Here is a 12,255-nt window from a genome sequence, read left to right as displayed (position 1 = left end):
ACAATACTTTCTATTTTACACCCCTTCACCCCAGTGACCTCCTCAGCTACATTCATATCGTCCTGTGTGAACACCGAAGAGAAATAATGGTTCAATGCCTCTCCAATCTCTTCCGGTTCCACACACAACTTCCCCCTACTGTCTGTAACTGGCCCTAATCTTGCCCTGACCAACCTTCTATTCTTGACATACCTATAGAACGCCTTAGGATTCTCCTTAATCCTATCAGCCAAAGTCATCTCATGCCCTCTTCTAGCCCTTCTTAACTCCCTCTTCAACTCCCTCCTAGCCAATCTAAAGCTTTCTACTGCACTACCCGAGCCCTCAAGCCTCATCCGAACATAAGCCTCCTTCTTCTTCCTAACCAACAAATCAACTTTTTTCGTGCACCACGGTTCCCTAGCCCTACCAATTCCTCCTTGCCTGACAGGGACATACCTATCACAGACCCACAGTAGCTGCTCCTTGAACAAACTCCACATTTCAGACGTTCCTAGTCCCTGTAATCTCCTAGTCCAACCAATGCTTCCTAATTCTCTCCTAATGGCCTCATAGTTACCCTTCCCCCAGCTAAAACTACTGACCCGAGGTTCATGCCTATCCCTTTCCATCACTAAGGTGAACGTAACCGAATTGTGGTCACTATCACCAAAAAGCACACCAACTTCCAAGTCTAGCACCTGGTCTGGCTCATTTCCCAGCACCAAGTCCAATATAGCCTCACCTCTAGTTGGCCTATCTACATATTGAGTTAAAAAACCTTCCTGCACACTTTGAACAAAAACTGACCCCTCTAACGAGCTAGAGCTATAGCTATTCCAATCAATGTTAGTAAAGTTAAAATCCCCCATAACAATTACCCTATTACTTTCACTCCTAACCAGGATCGTCTCTGCAATCCTTTCCTCAACCTCTCTAGAACTTTTTGGAGGTCTATAAAAGACTCCCAACAGGGTGACCTCTCCTCTCCTATTTCTAATTTCTGCCCATACTACCTCAACAGACAAATCCTCATTAAACTTCCTCTCTGACACTGTGATATAGTCCTTGACCAATAATGCTACTCCACCCCCCCTTCTACCTCCTTCTCTACTCCGACTAAAGCACTTGTACCCTGGCACCTGCAACATCCATTCCTGACCCTGCTCTATCCACGTCTCTGAAATGGCCACAACATCAAAGTCCCAGGTACTGGTCCACGCTGCAAGTTCATCCACCTTATTGCGAATACTCCTCGCGTTAAAGTATATACATTTCAAACCTCGCTCCGCCCCACCCTCACAATGCCGTGCAATGCCATCCTCTTCTATGCCCCCCTCACTTTCACCCCCTCTACCCAGGATCCCACCCCCCCTCTGAATCAGTTTAAACCACTCCGCATAGCCTTCACAAATTTACCCCCCAGGATATTTGTTCCCCTCTGGTTCAGATGTATACCATCACTCTTATAGAGATCCCATCTTCCCCAGAATGTGCCCCAATTGCTCAAGTAATTAAACCCCTCCCTCCTGCACCATCCCCTCAGCCACAAGTTCAAACTTTCCCTCTCCCTATTCCTCTCTAAACTATCCCGTGGCACAGGCAAGAGTCCAGAGATAACCACTCTGTTTGACTTGGCCTTTAGTTTCCATCCCAACTCCATGAAACTCTGCTTAATATCCCCTTCCCTTAGCCTCCCTTCATTCCAATCTAAGATCACAATTTTACTGGAATGATGACGATCTTCCTCTAGCACAAGAATATATGTAAATTACAGAACGACTGTTGTTTCACGCTCCAGACTTTGCATAATCTCTGTATATCAAGCAAACTTTTAACAGTTAAATATATACTTCTGACACTTCCCTTCCCTTCCTTGACCGCTCTGTCTCCAGAGGGTGGCGAACCTGTAGAACTCATTGCCACAGAGGGCTGTGGAAGCCAGGTCATTGAGCGTCTTTAAGTCAGAGACAGATAGTTCTTGACCAATAAGGTGATCAAGGGTTGCTGGTAGGAGAATCATATCAGCCATGAGTGAATGACAGAGCAGACTCAATGGGCTGAGTGGCCTAATTCTGCACCTATAGCTTATGGTCTCCATTTTTGGTGATAAACTGTCCACAAGTATCCATTACAAGCCCACCGACTCCCACAACTACCTGACTACAGCTCTTCACGCCCCAAATCCTGTAAGAACTCCACCCCATTCTCTCAATTCCTTTGCTTCTGCCGCATCTGATGATGCCACTTTCCAAAACAGTGCTGCCGATGTGTCTTCCTTCATCCTCAATTGTGGTTTTCCACCCACAATGGTTGACAGGTCAACCGCATCCAATCCATCTCCCGGCACCTGCTCTCTCCCGCTCCCTCCTTTCCAGAACCAGGATAGGGTCCCCCTTGTCCTCACTTTTCTTCTCACCAGTCTCTAAGTTCAAAGGATCATCGTCCACTATTTCTGTCAGCTCCAGCACGATGCCACTACTCAACACATCTCATCCCCCAGCCCGTCAGCGTTCTGCAGGGACCGTTCCCTCCCGGACACCATGGTCCACTCCTCCATCATAAAATCCCTACAGTGCAGGAGGCGGCCATTCGGCTCATCAAGTCTGCACCAATCACAATCCCACCCAGACCCTATTCCTGTACCCCACATATTTACCCTGTTAATCCCGACACTAGGGTCAATTTAGCACAGCAAATCAACCTAACCCGCACATCTTTGGACTGTGGGAGGAAACCAAAGCACTGCAGACACATGCAAACGCCACAGAGACAGTCACTCAAGCCAGTAATTGAAGCCGGGTCCCTGGCGCTGTGAAGCAGCAGTGCTAACCACCGTGCTGCCCATCATTCAACACCTCACCTCCTGCTACAGCACCTTCCCATGCAATCATAGAAAGTGCAACACCTTGCCTCTTTACCTCCTCCCTGCTCACTGCCCCAGGTCCTAAACACCCCTTTCAGGTGAAGCAGCGCTTCACATGCACCTCCTTCAATCTGGTCTATTGCATTTGTTGCTCCCAATGTGATATAATCTATATCGGAGAGACCAAATGCAGACTGAGTGACCACTTTGCTGAACACCTTCGGTACATCCACAAGCAGGACCTAGACCTTTCTGTCGCTTGCCACTTCAACACACCACCCTGCTCTCCTATCCCATATGTCCGTCCTTGGCCTTTCACAATGTTCTAGCGAACCCCAACGCAAACTGCAGAAATAGCACCTCATCTCCCGATTGAGCACTTTACAGCCTTCTGGACTGAACATTGAGTTCATCAACTTCAGAGCATGAACTCTTTCCTCCACCTTCACCCCATTTCCATTTATTTAATCTCATTCATCCATTTTATCATCCTTCTTTCTCACTTTAATTTTTCCACTTCTCCGTTTCAGCTCTCCCTCTTACCCCCTTCCCCAGCCTCAGCGAAACTACCATAACCCTCAGGCAATGCCTTAACCATCTGTACCTGTTCTGCCATTCACACATTCTGATCATTTAATGGACACTTTTAGCACCTCCTCTGCCTTTTTATCCTTATTTATATTCCCTCCACCACTCCACACTCATAATATACACCTCTGCTAGTTCTCTTTGCTCTGAGGAAAGATCATATGGACTTGAAGCGTTGGCTCTATTCTCTCCCCAGATGCTGTCAGAGCTATGAGATTTTTCGGCATTTTCCAGTTTTTGTTTCAGATTCTAGCATCCGTTTAGATACCTGTTACTATATATCTATACGTATATACACACTATCAGGAAAATTTTTAGTATATACTCTGAAATACTGGCAGCAACTTCCAAAATGTTGGTGCATCAAATAAATGTAGGCCAATTAATTATTAGTTGGCCAACTTACTTTTATTTGCGCTTTAATAAAATCCTCGCAATTCCCATAAAATCTTATTCTGGACAGTATTAAAACTGCAACTAAGAGATAAAGTACTTTAAGGGACCTCACTGCATTCAGATTTCAAGCAAATTTAATGGTTGCAATACCCAACAAAGGCACACAAGTACTTACGTTGTTTTATTATATTAATAATGTGCAGAGTGCAAGATACCATGCTAGATTTGTTGTTAGAAAAGTACATTTTATCAGACCGCATTATGATCTTGCAAATAGAACGAAATTCTAACTTATAAAATGTTTGTAAAAAAGAAATGCTCGGCAGCTACAAGCAGCTAAAATGGCGCCGCCACAGCGATTTTAAACTGCGCAACCAGTGTTGGCACAACGCCAGCACGACCAACTCCCGGAGTGGAGCGACACAACACACCATTTCCTACTCGAAAATTTAGCCGTTTATTGCATACATGGTCGGTAGAAAGAAATATTGATTTTTAAAAACTTTTTCAGTGAAAACAAGCAAATGGAGATGGGTAGGGAGAGAAAGAGACGCTTTGAGGCCTGTAAAATAAAGGGTCAGAAAACTGCCACAACCACGAAGGCCAAGGAAAAAAGACGTTTTTTAAAAAAGAAAAAAAACGAAGGCCGGTCAACCAGTTTTGTTGATTTATTTTTTTAAAAAAAATTGGGTTGAAACCGAACTAAAAATGTCTTCAAAATCCCGCCCACAGATGCAGCAGTTAAAACATTTTCCACAAGTAAAAAAAATCGAACCGTGTTATTTTTCACCCCCACCCCCCCATCAACTTTAGTAGTTGGGCGTCGAATAGAATAGAAGGAAAGAAAAGATTTCTCTCTTTGAAGGAAGAACAGCTCCAGCAAGATAGTAGATGGAAGGAAAACTGCAAAGCTGGAAAAAGGACATCAACACCGAACTGATAACCCGATGCTGGGGTTCTGAAATGCGTCTTAAATAGAGGTTGTGTTTGTTTTTTTTAATGTGGAATCGCAATCAAACCAGTAAAAGTTTTTTTTTTGTAATTTACTTAGTATTTCCTTTCCGTCCAACTAAGATCATATTGTTTTGCGAAAACAGCAACCATATATTCCTTTTTATTTTATAGAAGTTTTAGTTAGGAAAAACCTCGAAAATCAGATGAAAATGAGTCAAACGCTAGCAGGAGGGGAAGAGAGAGAAACTAAAAGTCTGAAAATAAAACCAAAGATCGACCTCCAATCCCGCCCATCGCCATGAACGGGAGGAGCGGAACAAACGGTTTCTTAAGTTTTTTTTCTAGCGGCGTCGGGTTTAAGGTTTATTTTATTTTAAGCCGCTGAGGGGGAAGCATCTGCTTGGGATAACGCTGGTGATCGGCGGATTGGTGGGGTTTTTTAACGGAGAAAAACCTAAAGCGCCGGGAGTGAGTGCTGAACCTGACTTCATCCATCTTTGGTCGGATTTTTTCCCCCACCACACCCGGCCTCCCTCTCTCCCTTCGTCGACGACAAAAGTGGGGGAGAGAAAGAAAAGCGGGCAGGGAAAATCGACCGAGAGAATCTAGAACCGCCGCTTTAAAAAAAACCCTGTGAGGGTCCATTTGCCAAATGGCGCTGGCAAACAGCCGCCCGCCACTTCAGACAAAACCGCTTAGAAAGCAGGGGAAAAAAAAGAGGGAGGGATCTGGGACGATTATTTCTCTCCCTCTCCCTGGGTCTATTTTTTTGCGTTGTGTGTGTCTGTGAGGGTGTGTGAGGAGAGGGAGGGGGGTAAAAAAAACACTCGTGGTGATCACGGGGGCGGAAAGAAAAACTATATTTTCCAACAGTTTTCTCTCTCGGTACACCATCAATGACTCATTTAGTTTGCGGGGTGAGGCTGGAGATGAAAGAGGAGGGCGGTGGAGTTTTGGGTTGGGGGGTGGAAGAGAGGGGGAAAAGACAGAAGAGTATATTTTCTAAAGAAGTGGCCGCTGAATTAGTTTGTTTTTCCTTTGGTGGTGGTGGTGGTGATGGGTGATTATTTTTTTCTTCTCCCATCCGCTTTCTGCTGCTGTTGCTAAAAGACGTGGTACTGGGGGGGAGGAGGAGGAGGTGACTTTTTTTTCGATTCCCCCAAAAAATATATATTTTCCCTTGGACCCTATTTTTTTTCCTTTCTCTCTTCTCTTCCCCCCCACCACCACCCCACCCCTCCCTCCCCGAAGGAGTTGTTTTTTTTCCTTGAAAATTTTATCACAAAATTATAATACACTGAAGGAACTCACCGTCATGAAGCGTGCCTTGTCAACGGGGTTTCCTCGCCATCAAATCAGGGGCGAGATGACCAAAGAGACAAAAAAAAATTCCCAACTCCACACACACTGAAAAGTAAGAGCTGTTCAGGGCATTTTCCTGTAAGGAAAAAGTACACTCTTTTTACACACATGCAATAAATTAACGTTTTTTATTTTAAAATCGCCGTCTTTATATTCTTTTTTTAAAAAAACTTTTAAAAACTCGTAGCTTTCAATTTTATTTGAACCTGTTTATTTCGTGTTTTTTTAAATTTGTCTGGAAGGCGAACATGTTTGAAACTACTTATTTAAAAAAATGTCAGAACGGGGTTTTTTTCCCCTCCCCCTTCAAGAGTTTTACCCCCTTAAAAAAAATTAAAGTGTGCTTTTGGTTGAGTAAGACCTGCCATTGTGGAAGGGGTTTTTCTTTTGTTTTTTTGTAAAGTAGGTTGCCCTCCGCCACACCCGGGGGGAGGAACTAGAGAAGTTGATTTTAAAATCGATTTAAATGTTTTGTCATTGGGGTTTAATGGCATGGTGTTGTTGTTCTGGTGCCCCCCATCACATGACACAACCGTTTTCTAAAGAGTAAATAATTGACTGACAGGGGTTTGAAGATTTAAGTCTCGGTTTTCCTCACATATGATGTAGCTATGTTTTATTTTTAAAAAATAAGAAAATGCTGTCTTCGGACATTTTTGAGAAAGATGAAGTGAAATGGTTTCCAGGGGTCCCCCCCCCCCAGGAGCCGCACCGCCTGAGCCGGGGTCCTTGCCCTGAACAAACAGACGCGCGTACGGCCAACCGCCCCCCACAGCCCATTGGCTCACAGGAAAGGCCCCGCCCATGGAATGCACCAGTCTTATTGGTGGCTACTCTGTCCCCTCCCCTTCCCCGCAATCAGCCTTTGGGGGGTGGCGGGAGGCGGCTGATGTGACCCAGGTCGCTGCAGTTTCACAGCTCCGGGTGGACTTGTGTGTGTTATATCTTGAATGAGACCGATCTTTTTGAAAATAGCTCTTTTACATACATGTATGGGGAAAGGAAATTTGCAACACCGATCTTTCCCTGAGTGCATTAGAGTGATGCAAATTTAGTCTGAACTTCTTGTATTGGAATTGCTGAATTCTACTTTTATACGACCGAGCGTATCTACGACATGGAGTAGAACATCCTAGTGTGTAGAAAATAGTTTACTGTAACTTATTTTGACATTAGAACTCTCCCATTTAATTACTGTTCAGAAATCAACTTTGCTGTTGATATAGCAGTCCACGTTTTGATACGCACAAATATTTGATACGATTCTTTTAAAAATTGTATTGAACCCCACTTTGAATAATTGCGTGAACTGTACAATAATTTTAAATAGGAGTAACTAATTCAGCGACGCTATTTTAGTTTGTTTAATCTGGAAACCACCAATTTCTGCAACAGTCTGAAACTTAATTTCCTGTTTCTGTGTAAAGACCTATTATATTTTAGAGGTTAGATGAATATAGTAGTGTTGATGCTAAGAACTTTATGAGGCACTTCTGTGACAAGCGAAATATCAAATTCAGTTGTAACTTTCTGCATACAGTTCAATTTAAATTCAAAATATTGTTCTTTCAATTATACTCGAGTCCACTCCCTCAACTTTTATATCTGTATGTGAATGTTATGTTGTCAAATAACCGCTTATTATGAACGAAGTGTATAACAAGTACTCTTTCTTGTAAATGTCTGTTGATTGTAAACATAAATGTATTTTTTCCGATGTACTTAAACATTTTTTAAAATCCATAAAGGTATTGTATATTCTGCTATTTCACAATTTGTTCACTTCAGAAAACATGGAATTGTGTCTTGAAACAAAATTTGTTTTATTGAAAGAGCAATTCAGATAACTATATTTTATGTTTAATGTTTAGAAAAGAGATATAGTAACAATCTTTTCCCTAACCAATGTATTTTAAACATCTGCCCAGTCATTCAATCTATCCTCGCCCATACAGAAACTTTTAGAAGAATAATAACAGACTTGTACGATTTTCGATACACCGACGTCCATAGAAAGTACAACGGCCTCAGTGTTTCAGTTGCAGTGGTCTCATAAGATTTTGATGTTTAATCTAAGGATAACTTTGGTAAATGACAATAACTATTAGAGGGAATGTGCACGCCATTATTAACAGTACATGAAAAGTGCAATTATTTCCATTTCCTGGTTATCAAATACCTTTGGGTATATTTGTACTATCTTAAATTTCAAGTAAAATTTGCACCACTTTAGTTGGGAAGTAATAATTATAATTGTGAGGAGTTCATGTATGGAACAAAACTTGTCTTATTGAAAGTGATTAGTGTTAGATTTAATGTTTAAAAAATATAGTAACAATCTTATAATTTTGACTAAGCAAGGTATGGTACACATTATCTGCCTAGTCATGTTCAAAATTTATACCTTTAAAGATTAAGAAATTACAGATTTGTTACTATGGATATTTCTGCTTTGGTATATTTTATTTCAACCCTTTGGCGTGGCTGGAAGTTGTCCTAGAATATATGCATCACTTGACATAAATGTTTCTTCAACTGGCTTTAGTTTGCAGACTTTGCTTCAGCCTCACTTATTGAAGTACCTGGGCCATGGACTAGAAATTATAATAGGCTCTGTTGATGACTAAGTCCACAAACCCACCCCCTGTGATCTATAAATGATTTCCTGACTGATCCAGGATCTCAACTTTCAACAATAACCCTTGTCCAAATTTTAACTCCGATTCTGAAAATGGTATGTCCAAGTCCTTTAATTATTAATTCAAAGACTTTGCAAGAATAAGTTGGAATGCAATCATAAACTAAAATTGGACTACTATTTTTGGAGAATAACTATTTACTTTGGAATTTGGCCTGCTTTTGAATAGTCACCTACTGTCAGCTTCATTATTTCCCAGCACATATACAACTATCTACCGAATAAATTGGTATGCATGCATTTGTTAATACTGTGTGACTTATTTGAAAATATATAATGGAGAACATTTTCAGAGAAACTGTAACTCTGTCTCATTAGAATGGTCTAACACAATTTACTGCTTCTTCATTCCAACTGGAACGGTAAGATATGCTTTATCCCTTTACACTGTAGAAATTTGACATAGTTTGGAGATGTAAAGCGAAGACCATTGCCTAAAATTAGTTCTGGTAAAGAGTGATGTTGAAAAAATTCTTTGTGTACTCAACACATTATTTTGGATGGTACATTATTGTTACTCAGCTCCAGTATCCAGCTAAACATCACAACCAGACCCCAGAATACTTAATCAATGCTTTGGAGATTTGTAGAAATAAGAACATTTCATAAGTGGAACAATAACCAATGTCAGTCTATTTCTATGGTATTGAAAATCAAACCCAATGACTAGCAGTTAGATTATCTTGAGAAAATGGATAATCACATAGCACTTGGTCACTGTGTATCTTGGTGAGGGTTTTCAAGTATACAGTACTAACATGGGTTTCATTAGAAGCATGCAGTACTTCATCTTGATAACTGATAATTATTTGGAATACTTCATATCAAGTAGGCTTCTTCCAGATTATTTCATCCTTTTTCCTGAGTTCATTCTGATTTGTCAAGTTTTGCAATATGAAATGCAAGTCTTGCGATAAATATTTCTTTAAGTGTACATTCACAGATTTGTTCTTGATGTTCCTGGAAGATTTCATAAACTGAGTTATATTTAACTGCCTTCATGTGTCAAAAGGATAGTAACTATGATACTGTTCTCAGATTTTCTACCCTTCAGGTATAAACCATCAGCATTTTACTTGCTAGATTTATACATTTTATCACAATAATAAACTGACTACAACCCTCTTTGCAGTGTGGAACAGCTACAACTCGAATCCCTCTTTTTGGCTCCAGTATGTGTGTGGCCTACTATTACTGGCTTCCTGCCCTATAGATCTTGGTAAAATCTGCATAGACCAGTTCTGATAACTGATGCTGTCTTTCCTATCTCTTTTCATATATGTCGATGACCAATATGCATATCCTACTAGAATTTCTGCTACCCCTTGAAAAAAACATATGTTAGACATCTAACAGCCGCATGACCATTTTGGTAGAAACATTGACAGTTACAACTACAGAAACACTGCCCTTACAACAAAGTAGTTTCATTCCAAAGTATACCTTTAAAGGTAACAAATTCAAAATGAACTTTCACCTCAAAGTTAGTAGTTCAAAAAAGACATCTCTCTTATTTCCACAAGATGCGTCCAAGATGACAATTTATTGCAACATAATAGACATCTATGAATCTGAAGCAAGTCTCAGAAGAAAGGTCATATATTGTTTTCTTTCATAAGTCATAGAAATCTAACAGCTGAAGAACAATTTGAAGGGCAGCCTGGTGGCACAGTGGTTAGCGCTACCTCACAGCACTGGGGACTCGGGTTCAATTCCCAGCTTGGGTCACTGTTTGTGTGGAGTTTGCACATTCTTCTGTGTCTGCATGGGTTTCCTCCGGGTGCTCCGGTTTCCTCCCACAGTCCAAAGATGTGTGGGTTAGGTGGATTGGCCACACTAAATTGCCCCTTCGTATCAGGGGGATTAGTTAGGGTAAATGCATGGGGTTGTTGGGAAAGGGCCTGGGCGGGATTGTGGTCGGTGCAGATTTGATGGGCCAAAAGGCCTTCTGTACTGTAGGATTCTATATGTACAGAATTATGCATTTATCTGTACCCACCTTCCTGGTCATCCACATAACATCCCTGTATGCACTAATCATTATAAAACATAGGGTTTTGGAATTTATGAGGAGGTGATTTTAAATTTTTTTTATAGTTGGCTTAAAGTTGCTTAATTTGAGTTTTTTAAATTATATGCTTGAACCAAACTTCTCCAAATTCATTGATGTGATTTCAAATGAGTGAATCATAATTTTTTTATGAAAAACAATTTCAAGTTATCAGGAGTAAACTACTGGTGCCATCCTTAAGACACAACTGATGGAGTCTGTCTTATGTGGCTCTTCAGGCTTGGGTATCAGATATTGAATATCAAAACCATGATATAATTACATCAGAATCTTAGCTTACTCTGAGTATGCTACCTCTTTGATTATTCTATACATTTTCTCAGTTTATCAAAATTTTTGATTTATAAAGCATATATGATACATTTTGAATTAAAGAATTTTTAGTGTCTGGTCCTTTATTATTAATTTAACCTCTGACACATAGAACATACAACATTACAGCGCAGAACAGGCCCTTCGGCCCACGATGTTGCGCCGACCAGTTAAAAAACAATGACCGTCTAACCTAAACCAATTCCTTTCCATCCATAAACCTATCCTTATGTTCTTATCCACGGATCTCTTAAACGCCCCCAAACTAGGCGCATTTACAACTGCAGCAGGCAGGGCATTCCAATCCCTCACCACCCTCTGGGTAAAGAACCTACCCCTGACATCCGTCCTATAACTACCCCCCCTTAATTTAAAGCCATGCCCCCTCGTGCTAGCTTTCTCCATCCGAGGAAAAAGGCTATCACTGTCCACCCTATCTAAACCTCTAATCATCTTATATGCTTCAATAAGATCCCCTCTTAGCCACCTTCTTTCTAATGAAAACAACCCCAAATCCCTCAGTCTCTCCTCATAGGACCTCCCCTCCATACCAGGCAACATCCTGGTAAACCTCCTCTGCACCCTCTCCAAAGCCTCCACATCCTTCCTATAATGTGGGGACCAGAACTGCACACAGTACTCCAAGTGCGGCCGCACCAGAGTTGTGTACAGTTGCAACATGACGCTGCGACTCCTAAATTCAATCCCCCTACCAATAAACGCCAAGACACTTGTATGCCTTCTTAACAACCTTATCTACTTGATTCCCAACTTGCAGGGATCTATGTACACATACACCTAGATCCCTCTGTTCATCCACACTATTCAGAGTCCTCCCATTAGCCCTATACTCGACACATCTGTTATTCCTGCCAAAGTGAATTACCTCACGTTTCTCCGTATTAAACTCCATCCGCCACCTCTCGGCCCAGCTCTGCAACCTGTCCAAGTCTCCCTGCAAACTATGACACCCTTCCTCACTATCTACCACACCTCCGACTTTGGTGTCATCAGCAAATTTACTAATCC

General features: G+C 41.4%; 1 protein-coding gene across 3 annotated transcripts in view; it reads right to left on the bottom strand.

Moving 5' to 3' along the window:
• bicral (BICRA like chromatin remodeling complex associated protein) overlaps positions 1 to 11,288 on the bottom strand; it is a 74,776-nt gene extending 63,488 nt beyond the window's left edge. Inside the window, exons 1-2 of one of the 3 annotated variants that reach the window (XM_080200596.1) lie at positions 6,352 to 11,287; positions 6,095 to 6,221 (exon numbers count right to left, since the gene is read on the bottom strand). The gene's annotated coding sequence lies outside the window, so the exon portion shown is untranslated. Of the gene's footprint in view, positions 1 to 6,094 lie in introns of all 3 variants that reach the window. The other 2 variants (XM_080200597.1, XM_080200595.1) reach the window with 2 other exon arrangements.
• Between the last annotated feature and the right edge of the window lie 967 nt (positions 11,289 to 12,255).

This window comes from Carcharhinus amblyrhynchos, chromosome 12 (assembly GCF_965287045.1).
Source record: "Carcharhinus amblyrhynchos chromosome 12, sCarAmb.v2.hapA, whole genome shotgun sequence".
In the NCBI taxonomy this organism is placed as follows: domain Eukaryota; kingdom Metazoa; phylum Chordata; class Chondrichthyes; order Carcharhiniformes; family Carcharhinidae; genus Carcharhinus; species Carcharhinus amblyrhynchos.
Note: the sequence above shows the minus strand (reverse complement) of the source record. Positions and strands in the feature narration are given on the sequence as shown.